Source organism: Eupeodes corollae, chromosome 2 (genome assembly GCF_945859685.1).
Source record: "Eupeodes corollae chromosome 2, idEupCoro1.1, whole genome shotgun sequence".
Classification (NCBI taxonomy): domain Eukaryota; kingdom Metazoa; phylum Arthropoda; class Insecta; order Diptera; family Syrphidae; genus Eupeodes; species Eupeodes corollae.
Window position 1 is genome coordinate 104063635 of NC_079148.1, and position 9475 is coordinate 104073109.

Genomic DNA, 9475 nt, shown 5'->3' on the forward strand with positions numbered 1-9475 from the left:
AAAATTTTACATGACAAACTCAGGTTAGGTATATACAAAAAATAAAAAGTATTATTTAATCAAAGTAAATTTAAAGCAGGTACTCTTACAGTTCTCAGTTTTTGACACCAAAAGTGAGAAATTTTGTTTATATTTCTGAAAATACTGAAAAATCTGAGTTCTGAATAGAATTATAAACTGGCCAATTTATTCAGATGTTTATTTTTAATACGTCATGACAGATTGACTGTACAACAACTTACTATCCTATTGCTAGCTGGAATGAAAAACCAAAGGGTTGGGAATCGGAACTGCGATTGGGGTTTGAAATAATAGTAAAGTATGCATGGAGAATGCAGTTGCAGTTTCATATTTCTCATTTTGTGCACATGCTCGTAGCAGGCAGTTCCTAGACATTGCCATGAATAACTGAATTCCGCTTCAGACAACATCAATGGAAACTTACCATCAGTTACTACATATGTATATGACATAAGGTTGGCCTGTTCGAGTGGACTTTTACCTTCTATGAGTTTAGACAGGTATGCATATAAATAACTACGTTAAACCATAAAATAAATCTTTAAAGCTATTTCTTCTATTTGTGCAAAGGTAAAGGCTATACTTTAATGGTTTTAAAATAGAAACAAAAGTGTTGCCATTATTATTAAAAAACTCAGTAGTAACTACATAAGAACGTTAAATAGAAACCTAAATAACTGCCATCACCGCCATATTTAAAATTCCTTCTCTTGAAGTCTGAATGCAATCGGCTTTAAAGTGAAAAATAAACAACCATCAATAAAGTTGACATTAACCAGCACCTTTAACATCCCCTCTCTCTCTGACTCTGTCTGTCAATAGTCCTCGTTAACAAGGGAAACGTTCATGCCCGTGTCCTTATAATCGCTCAAAATGCACATTTCTTTAATTTTTCAGACTTCAGAGGCAGCATATCAAATTGAAATTGTTGTGTATATGGATGTCCTGAAATTCAACATTTACACTCGTACTCTCAGGAGAGGTGTCATGTCGGTCGTTGATGTCGTTTTGAAAAAGAAAACATAACAATGAAAGTGAAAAAAAAATTAATTTACCAACCCTTGGTGCTACTGTGGGGAATATATATGTATGTTATTATGCAACGACAACAACATCACGTATATCTAACCTTTTGTTATATGTACCTATGAACCTTTTCTTGTTATTATTTATCCGTCCGTCCGTCCGTGAGTCGATTCATGAATCATGATCCAAGTTCATGATCATCATCATCATTAGTAACTCATGGTAAATTGCACCAATGCACAATTAGAGAGGGGGAAAAAGGAAACCATATGAAATCTAAATGCAGTTGTGCAACAATGCAATAAGGATTCTCAAACATCTGCAACCCCTGGCAGTTTGGAGACAAAACAAAAAAGTTGAGCTATATCGTTTTTTGTGTTGCATTCCATTTGGAACTATTCTATAGGTACTCACATAGGTTGGGTTGGTATAAGGACGAGTTTTGAACTGGTTGGTTTGTAGGTACATTGAAGTTAAGAAGATGCAATTAAAAATGTGATGATGTTTTCATTTTTTTCTTCATGTGGAAATAAGTGGTATAGTGCACTTCAATTTTGAGAGGAATACAAAGTTGCAAAATTCTTGAAATAATTATGCTTAAACATTTCTGTATAATTATGAGCTTTAAAGTTTATGGATTAACACTGCGGTTCGATTTATTATACTCAGTCCAATCATTAAGTTCGTTCGCTTCCATTTACTAATAAAAAAGAGGCTGATAATTTCCTTTCCGTGCCCAAAATATTAACACCAATGTTTTGTGTGAGAGAAAAAAAGTCTTTAGCAAATGTTAAAGAAATTACTTACTTTAGATGGCGCTACAGTCCGGGGCGGACCTGGTTGAGGTCTTCATCCACCTGCGTGCGCCACGTAAATCACGGTCTTTCTCTACTGCGCCGTGCCTCGGGATTGGATTCGAAAACCTTTTGGGCTGGAGCATTGATGTCTATCCGCTCTAGATGACATAACCATCTAAGCCGTTGGACTTTATTTCTGTTAACTAGGTCAGTATCGCTGTGCAGCCCTTACAGTTCGTTGTTATATCTTCTCCTCTATTCTCCATCTATGCATACGGAATCACCCGAAGAATTTTTCTCCCGTAGCATCTTAAGACGGTCTCATCTTTCTTTGACAAGGTCCAGGTTTCAGACCCATAAATGAGAACCGGTATAATGAGTTTCTTATAGATAGTGATTTTAGATGCTGCAGAGAGGACTTTACTTTTCAATTGCCTTCTAAATCCAAAGAACCAGCGATTTGCAAGAGTTACTCTTCGTTTGATTTCAGCGCTGGTGTCGTTATGTATTTTTAGCGGTGACTAGGTAGACAAAGTCCTTAACTACCCCGAATATATAGCTGTCCATGGTGACGTTTTGTCCAAGACGTCGTTGTTCAATGTCCTTTTTTATGACAGCAAATACTTGATCTTGCCCTCATTGACCTCAAACCCACATTCTTCGCTTCCGTCGCAATGCTTAAAACCGCTCCACTGACATCACGCTTTGATCTTCCAATTATGTCAATATCATCTGCGTATCCGAGTAATTGGATGGACCTTTGGAAGATTGTGCCTCTATAGTGTTGAGGATTGAGCTTTGGACAATTCTTTCCAGAACGATATTGAAAAAGTCGCATGACAGTGCATCGCCTTGTCTAAAACCTATTTTGACATCAAATGCATCCGACCCTGTAGAGCAACGTGCATTATCCATCGTCATTTTGCACAAACGGATAAGTTTGACAGGGATGCCAAAACTAGAAATTGGTCTATAGAGCTCTTCCCTATGGATGACGTCATAAACGGCTTTAAAATCGATAAAAAGATGTTGGGTATCGATTTGAAGCTCCTGGGTTTTTTCCAAGATCTGCCGCAGTGTGAATATTTGGTCGATAGTGGGCTTTCCTGTTCTGAAGCCACACTGATAAGGACCTATCAGGTTGTTGACGAACGGCATCAGACGCTCACATAATACTGCAGTGAGGATCTTATATGCAATGTTAACTAGACTGATGCCTCTGTAGTTTAGAGGGCCTACTTTTTTATGTATCGGGCAAACTATGCTGATATTCCATTCATCGGGCATACTTTCTTCCGACCATATTTTGCATATGAGTTGGAGCATGCTCCCTACCAAGTCATCGCCTGTTGCTTAGAATAGTTCGCAGCGATGCCGTCAAGAAACTAACTTAAACAATATTTTGCATTGAATAAAATAAGTCTGATTAAAATATCTGTTTTTGCTCCCGACATTTTTGAAAGTTTTCATTTATTGTAAAAAGTATCGATTGGATTTTTGTAAGAACAAAATTATGCCTTGAAACAAATAATTTTGAGTTTTATTCTGACTGACTGTTGAATTCCTCCAAAAATTGTACTAAACGTGAAAAAAAATATTTTTCATAAGATTGACATCTGTACAATTATTCTTATATAAGCAGTGGATTTAATCGTCCAGTCAACTATTGGGAATTCCAAGCTTATTTGTTTTGTTTATTTTTACGAACTATCACTATTTACACATGTTTGGATGCTTGTTTTTTTAATAAAAGGCAGTTAGCAATTTACTAGTTAGCACAGCGAAAAGAAAGGTTTAAACTTTTGGAGTCTCTTAGTAAATTGATAAATATTTAGAAAATTTCTAACTAGTCAATTCTTAAATCCTCAATATTTATAAGTTTGCGCCAATATCTTTAAAGGTCCTTGCATATGAGATCGAACAACAAATGAACTAATGGACGATCAAACGTAATCTTACATATTTCAAAAAGTCAATTTCAAACAAAAACACATTTAAATTATAAGAAACCAATTGACACTTATGTTGGGATAATACAATTTGTATTTTGTTCTCTAAAACAATACAATTTTGTAAAAACAATTTGGTAGTAAAGCTGTAGTCACATGAGCGCGACCAACGAACGACGAATGAATTACAAAATGTGATTTTATATGCGTTTGAAGACATATTTCCACACAAAATTTTAACAAAACGATAGCAATGTAGTTTCTATTTGATTTTGTATGCATACTTTTACTTTTCAATACAAATTTATTTGTCGCGAAAAAAATTGTAGTTGATACGAACTGTCAAACTTTATTCGCGTTCCATATTATGTAGACTCACAACGAATAAAATAATCGTGCGTACTTAACCTAAAAAAATCATTTTTGTTTTGGTTTCGGTGTTGAATGGTGTTCGGCTGTGGTCAAAGTCAAACTTCATTTGCGACGAATTAAAAACTCTCATGTGAAAGAAATGTCAAAATCGACGAATATTCGTGCATTCGTTGATCGTGCTCATGTGAATAGTGCTTAACGAATTGAAGTGTGGTTGCTATGAACTGTCAAACACTATTCGCTTTCAACATGCCATCCACACTGCAACGAATAAATTGATCGCGCTCAACTCAACCTCAAAATTATACCACTCTTGTTTTGTTTGTTGAAAAGGGTGATTATAAATTGACAATTCGTTGCTGTCTGCGCATAGAAATATAGCTCATGTGAAAGAAATGTCAAAAAATTCGTAGATCGTAGCTCAATTTGGGTCGAAAATCAATATCTGCCAACTTTTAGTAGTGTTTTTTTCTTGTTGTAAAAAATGTCGAAAACGTTATTCTTAAACGCATACAATTATTCAGATGCAATATCATTTTTCGTTCAATAAATATTTTTCACACATGGATTTGTTTAAAAGCCCTTTCAGCATATTTTGGCATTATTATCTTTAACATTTGAACTTGATACCTTTACCAATTCTTGAGAATTGGAGGAAGAAAAAAGTATTTCAAACGTACAAACGTACCTCTGACCTTAAAACGTCGACAAAATTTCAAAATGTTCAATTAGGGCCGATTACAATAACTTCAAATGAGAACTTAACAATTTAGTAATTGACAGTTCGGGTAAATTGTGTTCGAGTATTGTGTTCTAGTTGATTATAATCGTCTGCGGAATAATGCGAGCACAAATTTGATGGTTTGGTTAAATAATATCTCCAATATAAAAGGCAGTTTCATGTTTGCCTATTTACGTCCGCGTCGTTGTCAAAACAAGTACCAGTGTCTGCGGAGCATTTTACTCATTTATGTTTTCTATATCGATTGATTTTTTGAACATCAGTGTAGTGTAAATCTAAAGCCTCAAAAAATTAACTAGACAACATTACTCAGACATTTCCCAACTATAGGCTCATCAGAGTCAAGAAATGATGAAATGTCATTGAAAGTCATTTAAATTTCAATGACAGCTGTCCGATATGAGAAGCTCTAAAAAATTCAGATAGCTGTAAATGTAGTGCTGACGTTTCATGTGTTGAGCACACAATGATTTTAAACAAATTTTTCTTTTTAAACAATGAAAAAGAACGAACACATCATAATTATGGAAAACCGAAGGGGTCAATCTTTTCTTCACAATTATTCATTTTGGCCACAAGTAATAAACACCATACAAACTTTTTCCAGGACAACTCTTTATGGTTTGTAAACATTAATGTAATGTATTTTTTACCATCGTCTGTTACAATAAAAGTCAAGAAAGTAAGAAAATGGTTGCCTTTAACATCCGGAATGCGTGACTTGATAACTCATTGAAAATTAAATAATTCAAGCGAATCAATATCAAGCATTCTAAACATTACCATAGTCAAGTCTTTTTTTTCTAATGTTCTAACAACTCTAATTCTATAACCTATGTGTGTGTCCAAATGTTAATAAAAATTATACATCCACCAAAATTTCACGCTATACTTGCAATAGAATAAATTATAAATATTAATAAATTTAAGTGGAGTTTTGTGTTAGCACAGTGAGTGAGGAATTGTTATACAATAAAATGCATACCTTACTCTATGTGATGCATTATTTGTTTATGGCACGTAATTGAGTTTTGATAATATTTTTAGTCCGATTGTAACTTACCAACAATGTAGGATAAGCTATTAAAATTTTACTACAATTTTATGCTATTTTTGTGTGGTATTTGCGATTCGTTTAATGCAATTGTAATGCATGACAACAGACCATTGACAGTTGCCAAGCAACGGTCGTACACAAGGTTAGTATGACGGTTCGACGGAAATGGCTTTCTTCAGATTTTTTAAAGGCAACACGGAAATCCGAAATACCACTCAAACACAGTCAAATTTAAATAGGTGTACAAAACTAAAATCTTGTCCCTAACGTTGATGATCTAGATTTTCAGATCTTACACTGAACTTTTTAGCAGTAATGTAAAATAACCATACAAATCTGTCAGAAATCTATTTGACAATCGTTTGAAAAACTGACATGTGACATGAAAACTGACCATCGAATAATTAATAAATTAAAAAAAAGTCCTTAGTTATGACTTGTGAGTTGGAAAACTTTACTTTTCCACAGATGTACATACAAAGGTGTATTTACATTAAGCACTTTTTCGAAAAAAAAAAAAATAAAAGGCTGACTTAAACGTCAATTTGACAAAATATTTCTAACTGACATTGAAGCAGGTGTTCCATTACATTCCATTGAATTTGCATTCCACTAGTTAACCAGTAAATATGTTAAAGTTCCACGTTCCATGAAGTTTTAATAGATTTTATATACAACTAGCTGACCCGGCCACGCGTTGCTGTGGCTAACGTTTTTGTCTTATTGCTGTGTTGTTAACTATTTAAGAGCAACGTTAGGAGAACATGAGACATGGGCATTACCATGATTTTTTACATGGATGGTATTTGAACACCATTGATCAAAACTTTTGTGCAGTTGATGTAAAACAAAAATCAAAACAAAACAAAGTAAATTTAAAAAGTATTATTATTTTTATTCAAGTTTATAACAAATGAATATATTACAAAGTTTTTAGTTAATAACATGTGTTTATGACATCATTTATTTATCAATAAATGTATATATTTTTTATTTTTAAATTACGTACTAAAAATACTATTATAAATTGCTATTGTGAATTAACGTTATTTGCAGCCCGATATGACATTCATGTCAATAAAAATTTAGTACACAAGGACAGAAGAGAAAGAACAACAGATAGAAAGAACACATGACAACAGCACGCGGTGGGTTTCGAGACGGTCCCCAATCACGATCACTAATGGTTGATTTCGGTGATCGATGGGAACCGAAGCTTTATCAGTGACTAGGCCTTTGCCGACTTACTTACTACTTACTTAAGGTGGCACTACAGTCCTGTGTGAAAAAGGGCCTCACCCAACAAACTTCTCCATTTAGCTCGGTTCCTAGCTAGATGTCTCCAGTTTCGCGCTCCAAGTTGGGTGAGGTCACTTTCCACTTATGCGCACCACCTGATCCGCGGTCTTCCTCTACTGCACTGTCCTGTGGGTGTAGATTCGAAGACTTTCCGAGCCGGAGCATTGGTTTCCAAGCGCTCTTCGTGAACCAGCCATCTTAGTCGTTGGACTTTTACTCTTCTGGCTAAGTCTACGTCGCTGTACAGCCCGTACAGCTCGTCGTTCCATTTTCTCCTTCACTCCCCTTCGATGCATACGGGACCGTAAATCACACGAAGAACTTTTCTCTCGAACCAACCCAAGGTGCTTTCATCCGCTTTTGTCATAGTCCATGCTTCTGCACCGTATAGCTGGACGGGGATGATAAGGTTCTTATATAGCGACACTTTGGTCCCTCGAGAGAGGATTTTACCACTCAATTGCTTTCTTAGTCCAAAGAAACAGCGGTTAGCAAGAGTTATTCTGCGTTTGATCACAGCGCTGGTGTCGTTTTCTGCGTTTACAGCAGAGCCTAGGTAGACGAAGCCCTTGACTATCTCAAAGTTACGTCTTTCGATGGTGACGTTTTGACCAAGAAGTCGATGTTGTATATCCTTTCTTGACGACAGCATGCACTTTCTTTTGCAGTCATTCACCGCTAAGCCTATTTTTGCCGCCTCTGTCTAGTAATTGGACAGACTTTTAAAAGATGGTGCCTCTAGTGTTGACGTGTGAGCTCTGCCCTATTCTTTTAAGCACGATGTTAAAAAAATCACATGACAGCGCATCACATTTTCTAAAACCTTTTTTGAGATCGAAAGGTTCTGTTAAGTTGTTTTCAACCTTTATGGAGCAGCGTGAATTTTCCATGGTCATCCTGCATAAACGGACGAGTTTGGCAGGGGTGCCAAAACTAGACATGGCTCTATACAACTCGTCCCTGTAGATGCTGTCATAAGCGGCATGAAATCGATGAAAAGATGGTGGGTGTCAATTTGGTGTTCTTGGGTTTTTCCAGGATTTGCCGTAATGTAAATATTTGATTGTTCTTGACGATTGGCTTTAGACGTTCACATATTACGGCGGAGAAGATTTTATAGGCGATGTTAAGTAGACTGATTCCTCTATAGTTGGTGCAGTTAAGAGGGTCTCCTTTTTTTCAGGATCAGGATAATGAGGTTGCATTCATCGGGCATGCTTTCTTCCGACCATATCTTACAGATAGGTTGGTGCATGCTCCTAACCAACTTATCTCCAGCTGCTTTAAAGAGCTTGACATTCAAGCCATCCACTCCAGCGACTTTATTAGACTTCAGCTAAGATATGGCAATCTTTACTTCGTCTAAGTCGGGAGGACGGGATTGTTGGCTTTCGTCATCTATGTTGAATGGATCATCCTGCCTGACAGCGGAATTCAGTTCGTCGTCGTCGTTATGCAGACTGCAGAAGTAGTCCTTCCATATCCTAAGCATTGACTGCGGTTCCACTATGTTTTTTACACTTTCGTCTTTGCAGCCTTCGGTTCTAGATTTATGTACCTTTGAATTTAGTTTCACCTATTCATAAGATTTTAAACCTATCAACATCTTCGACCGCACGCTTTCCTTCTGAAAATTCGGTATTCCTCTCGCCTCCTCTGCTCATAGAGCTCATGAGCAGCTCTAGTCCTTTTGCCTGCCGACATTCCTCATCAAACCAGGGGATCTTTGTTGATGGCTGCTTTAAACCTAGCATATCAGAGTTGGCTTCTCTCATTGCATCTTGGCAATGTTGCCACTGGTTTTCGATACATTGTGCTGGCGGCAGAGAACTTTGAGAGAGGTATCTAGTACCTCGGTAGGAAAAGGATTTAGCGATGTACCTTTTCCCAGCACCTTGCCTAGGGTCTGGTAACCCGAAGTGCTACCTGGGCTACAACGAAGTAGTGGTAGGAGTCGATGTTAGCTCCTGGGAAAGTTCGGACATCCATGATGCTAGAAGCGTGTCTGGCGTCGATCGCAATATGGTCAATCTGGTTGACGGTAGATTGATGTGGAGAAGTCCAAGTTCCTTTGTGGATGTTGAGGTGAGGAAAACGCGTACGGCCTATCGTATCGTATTTCCTGGATGGCGTTGATGTCTGTTTATAGCAGTCTAGGGCCTCCGCCTTTTTAGGACCTAATATTGTGGGTGCTTCGCAACTATGATGTTTT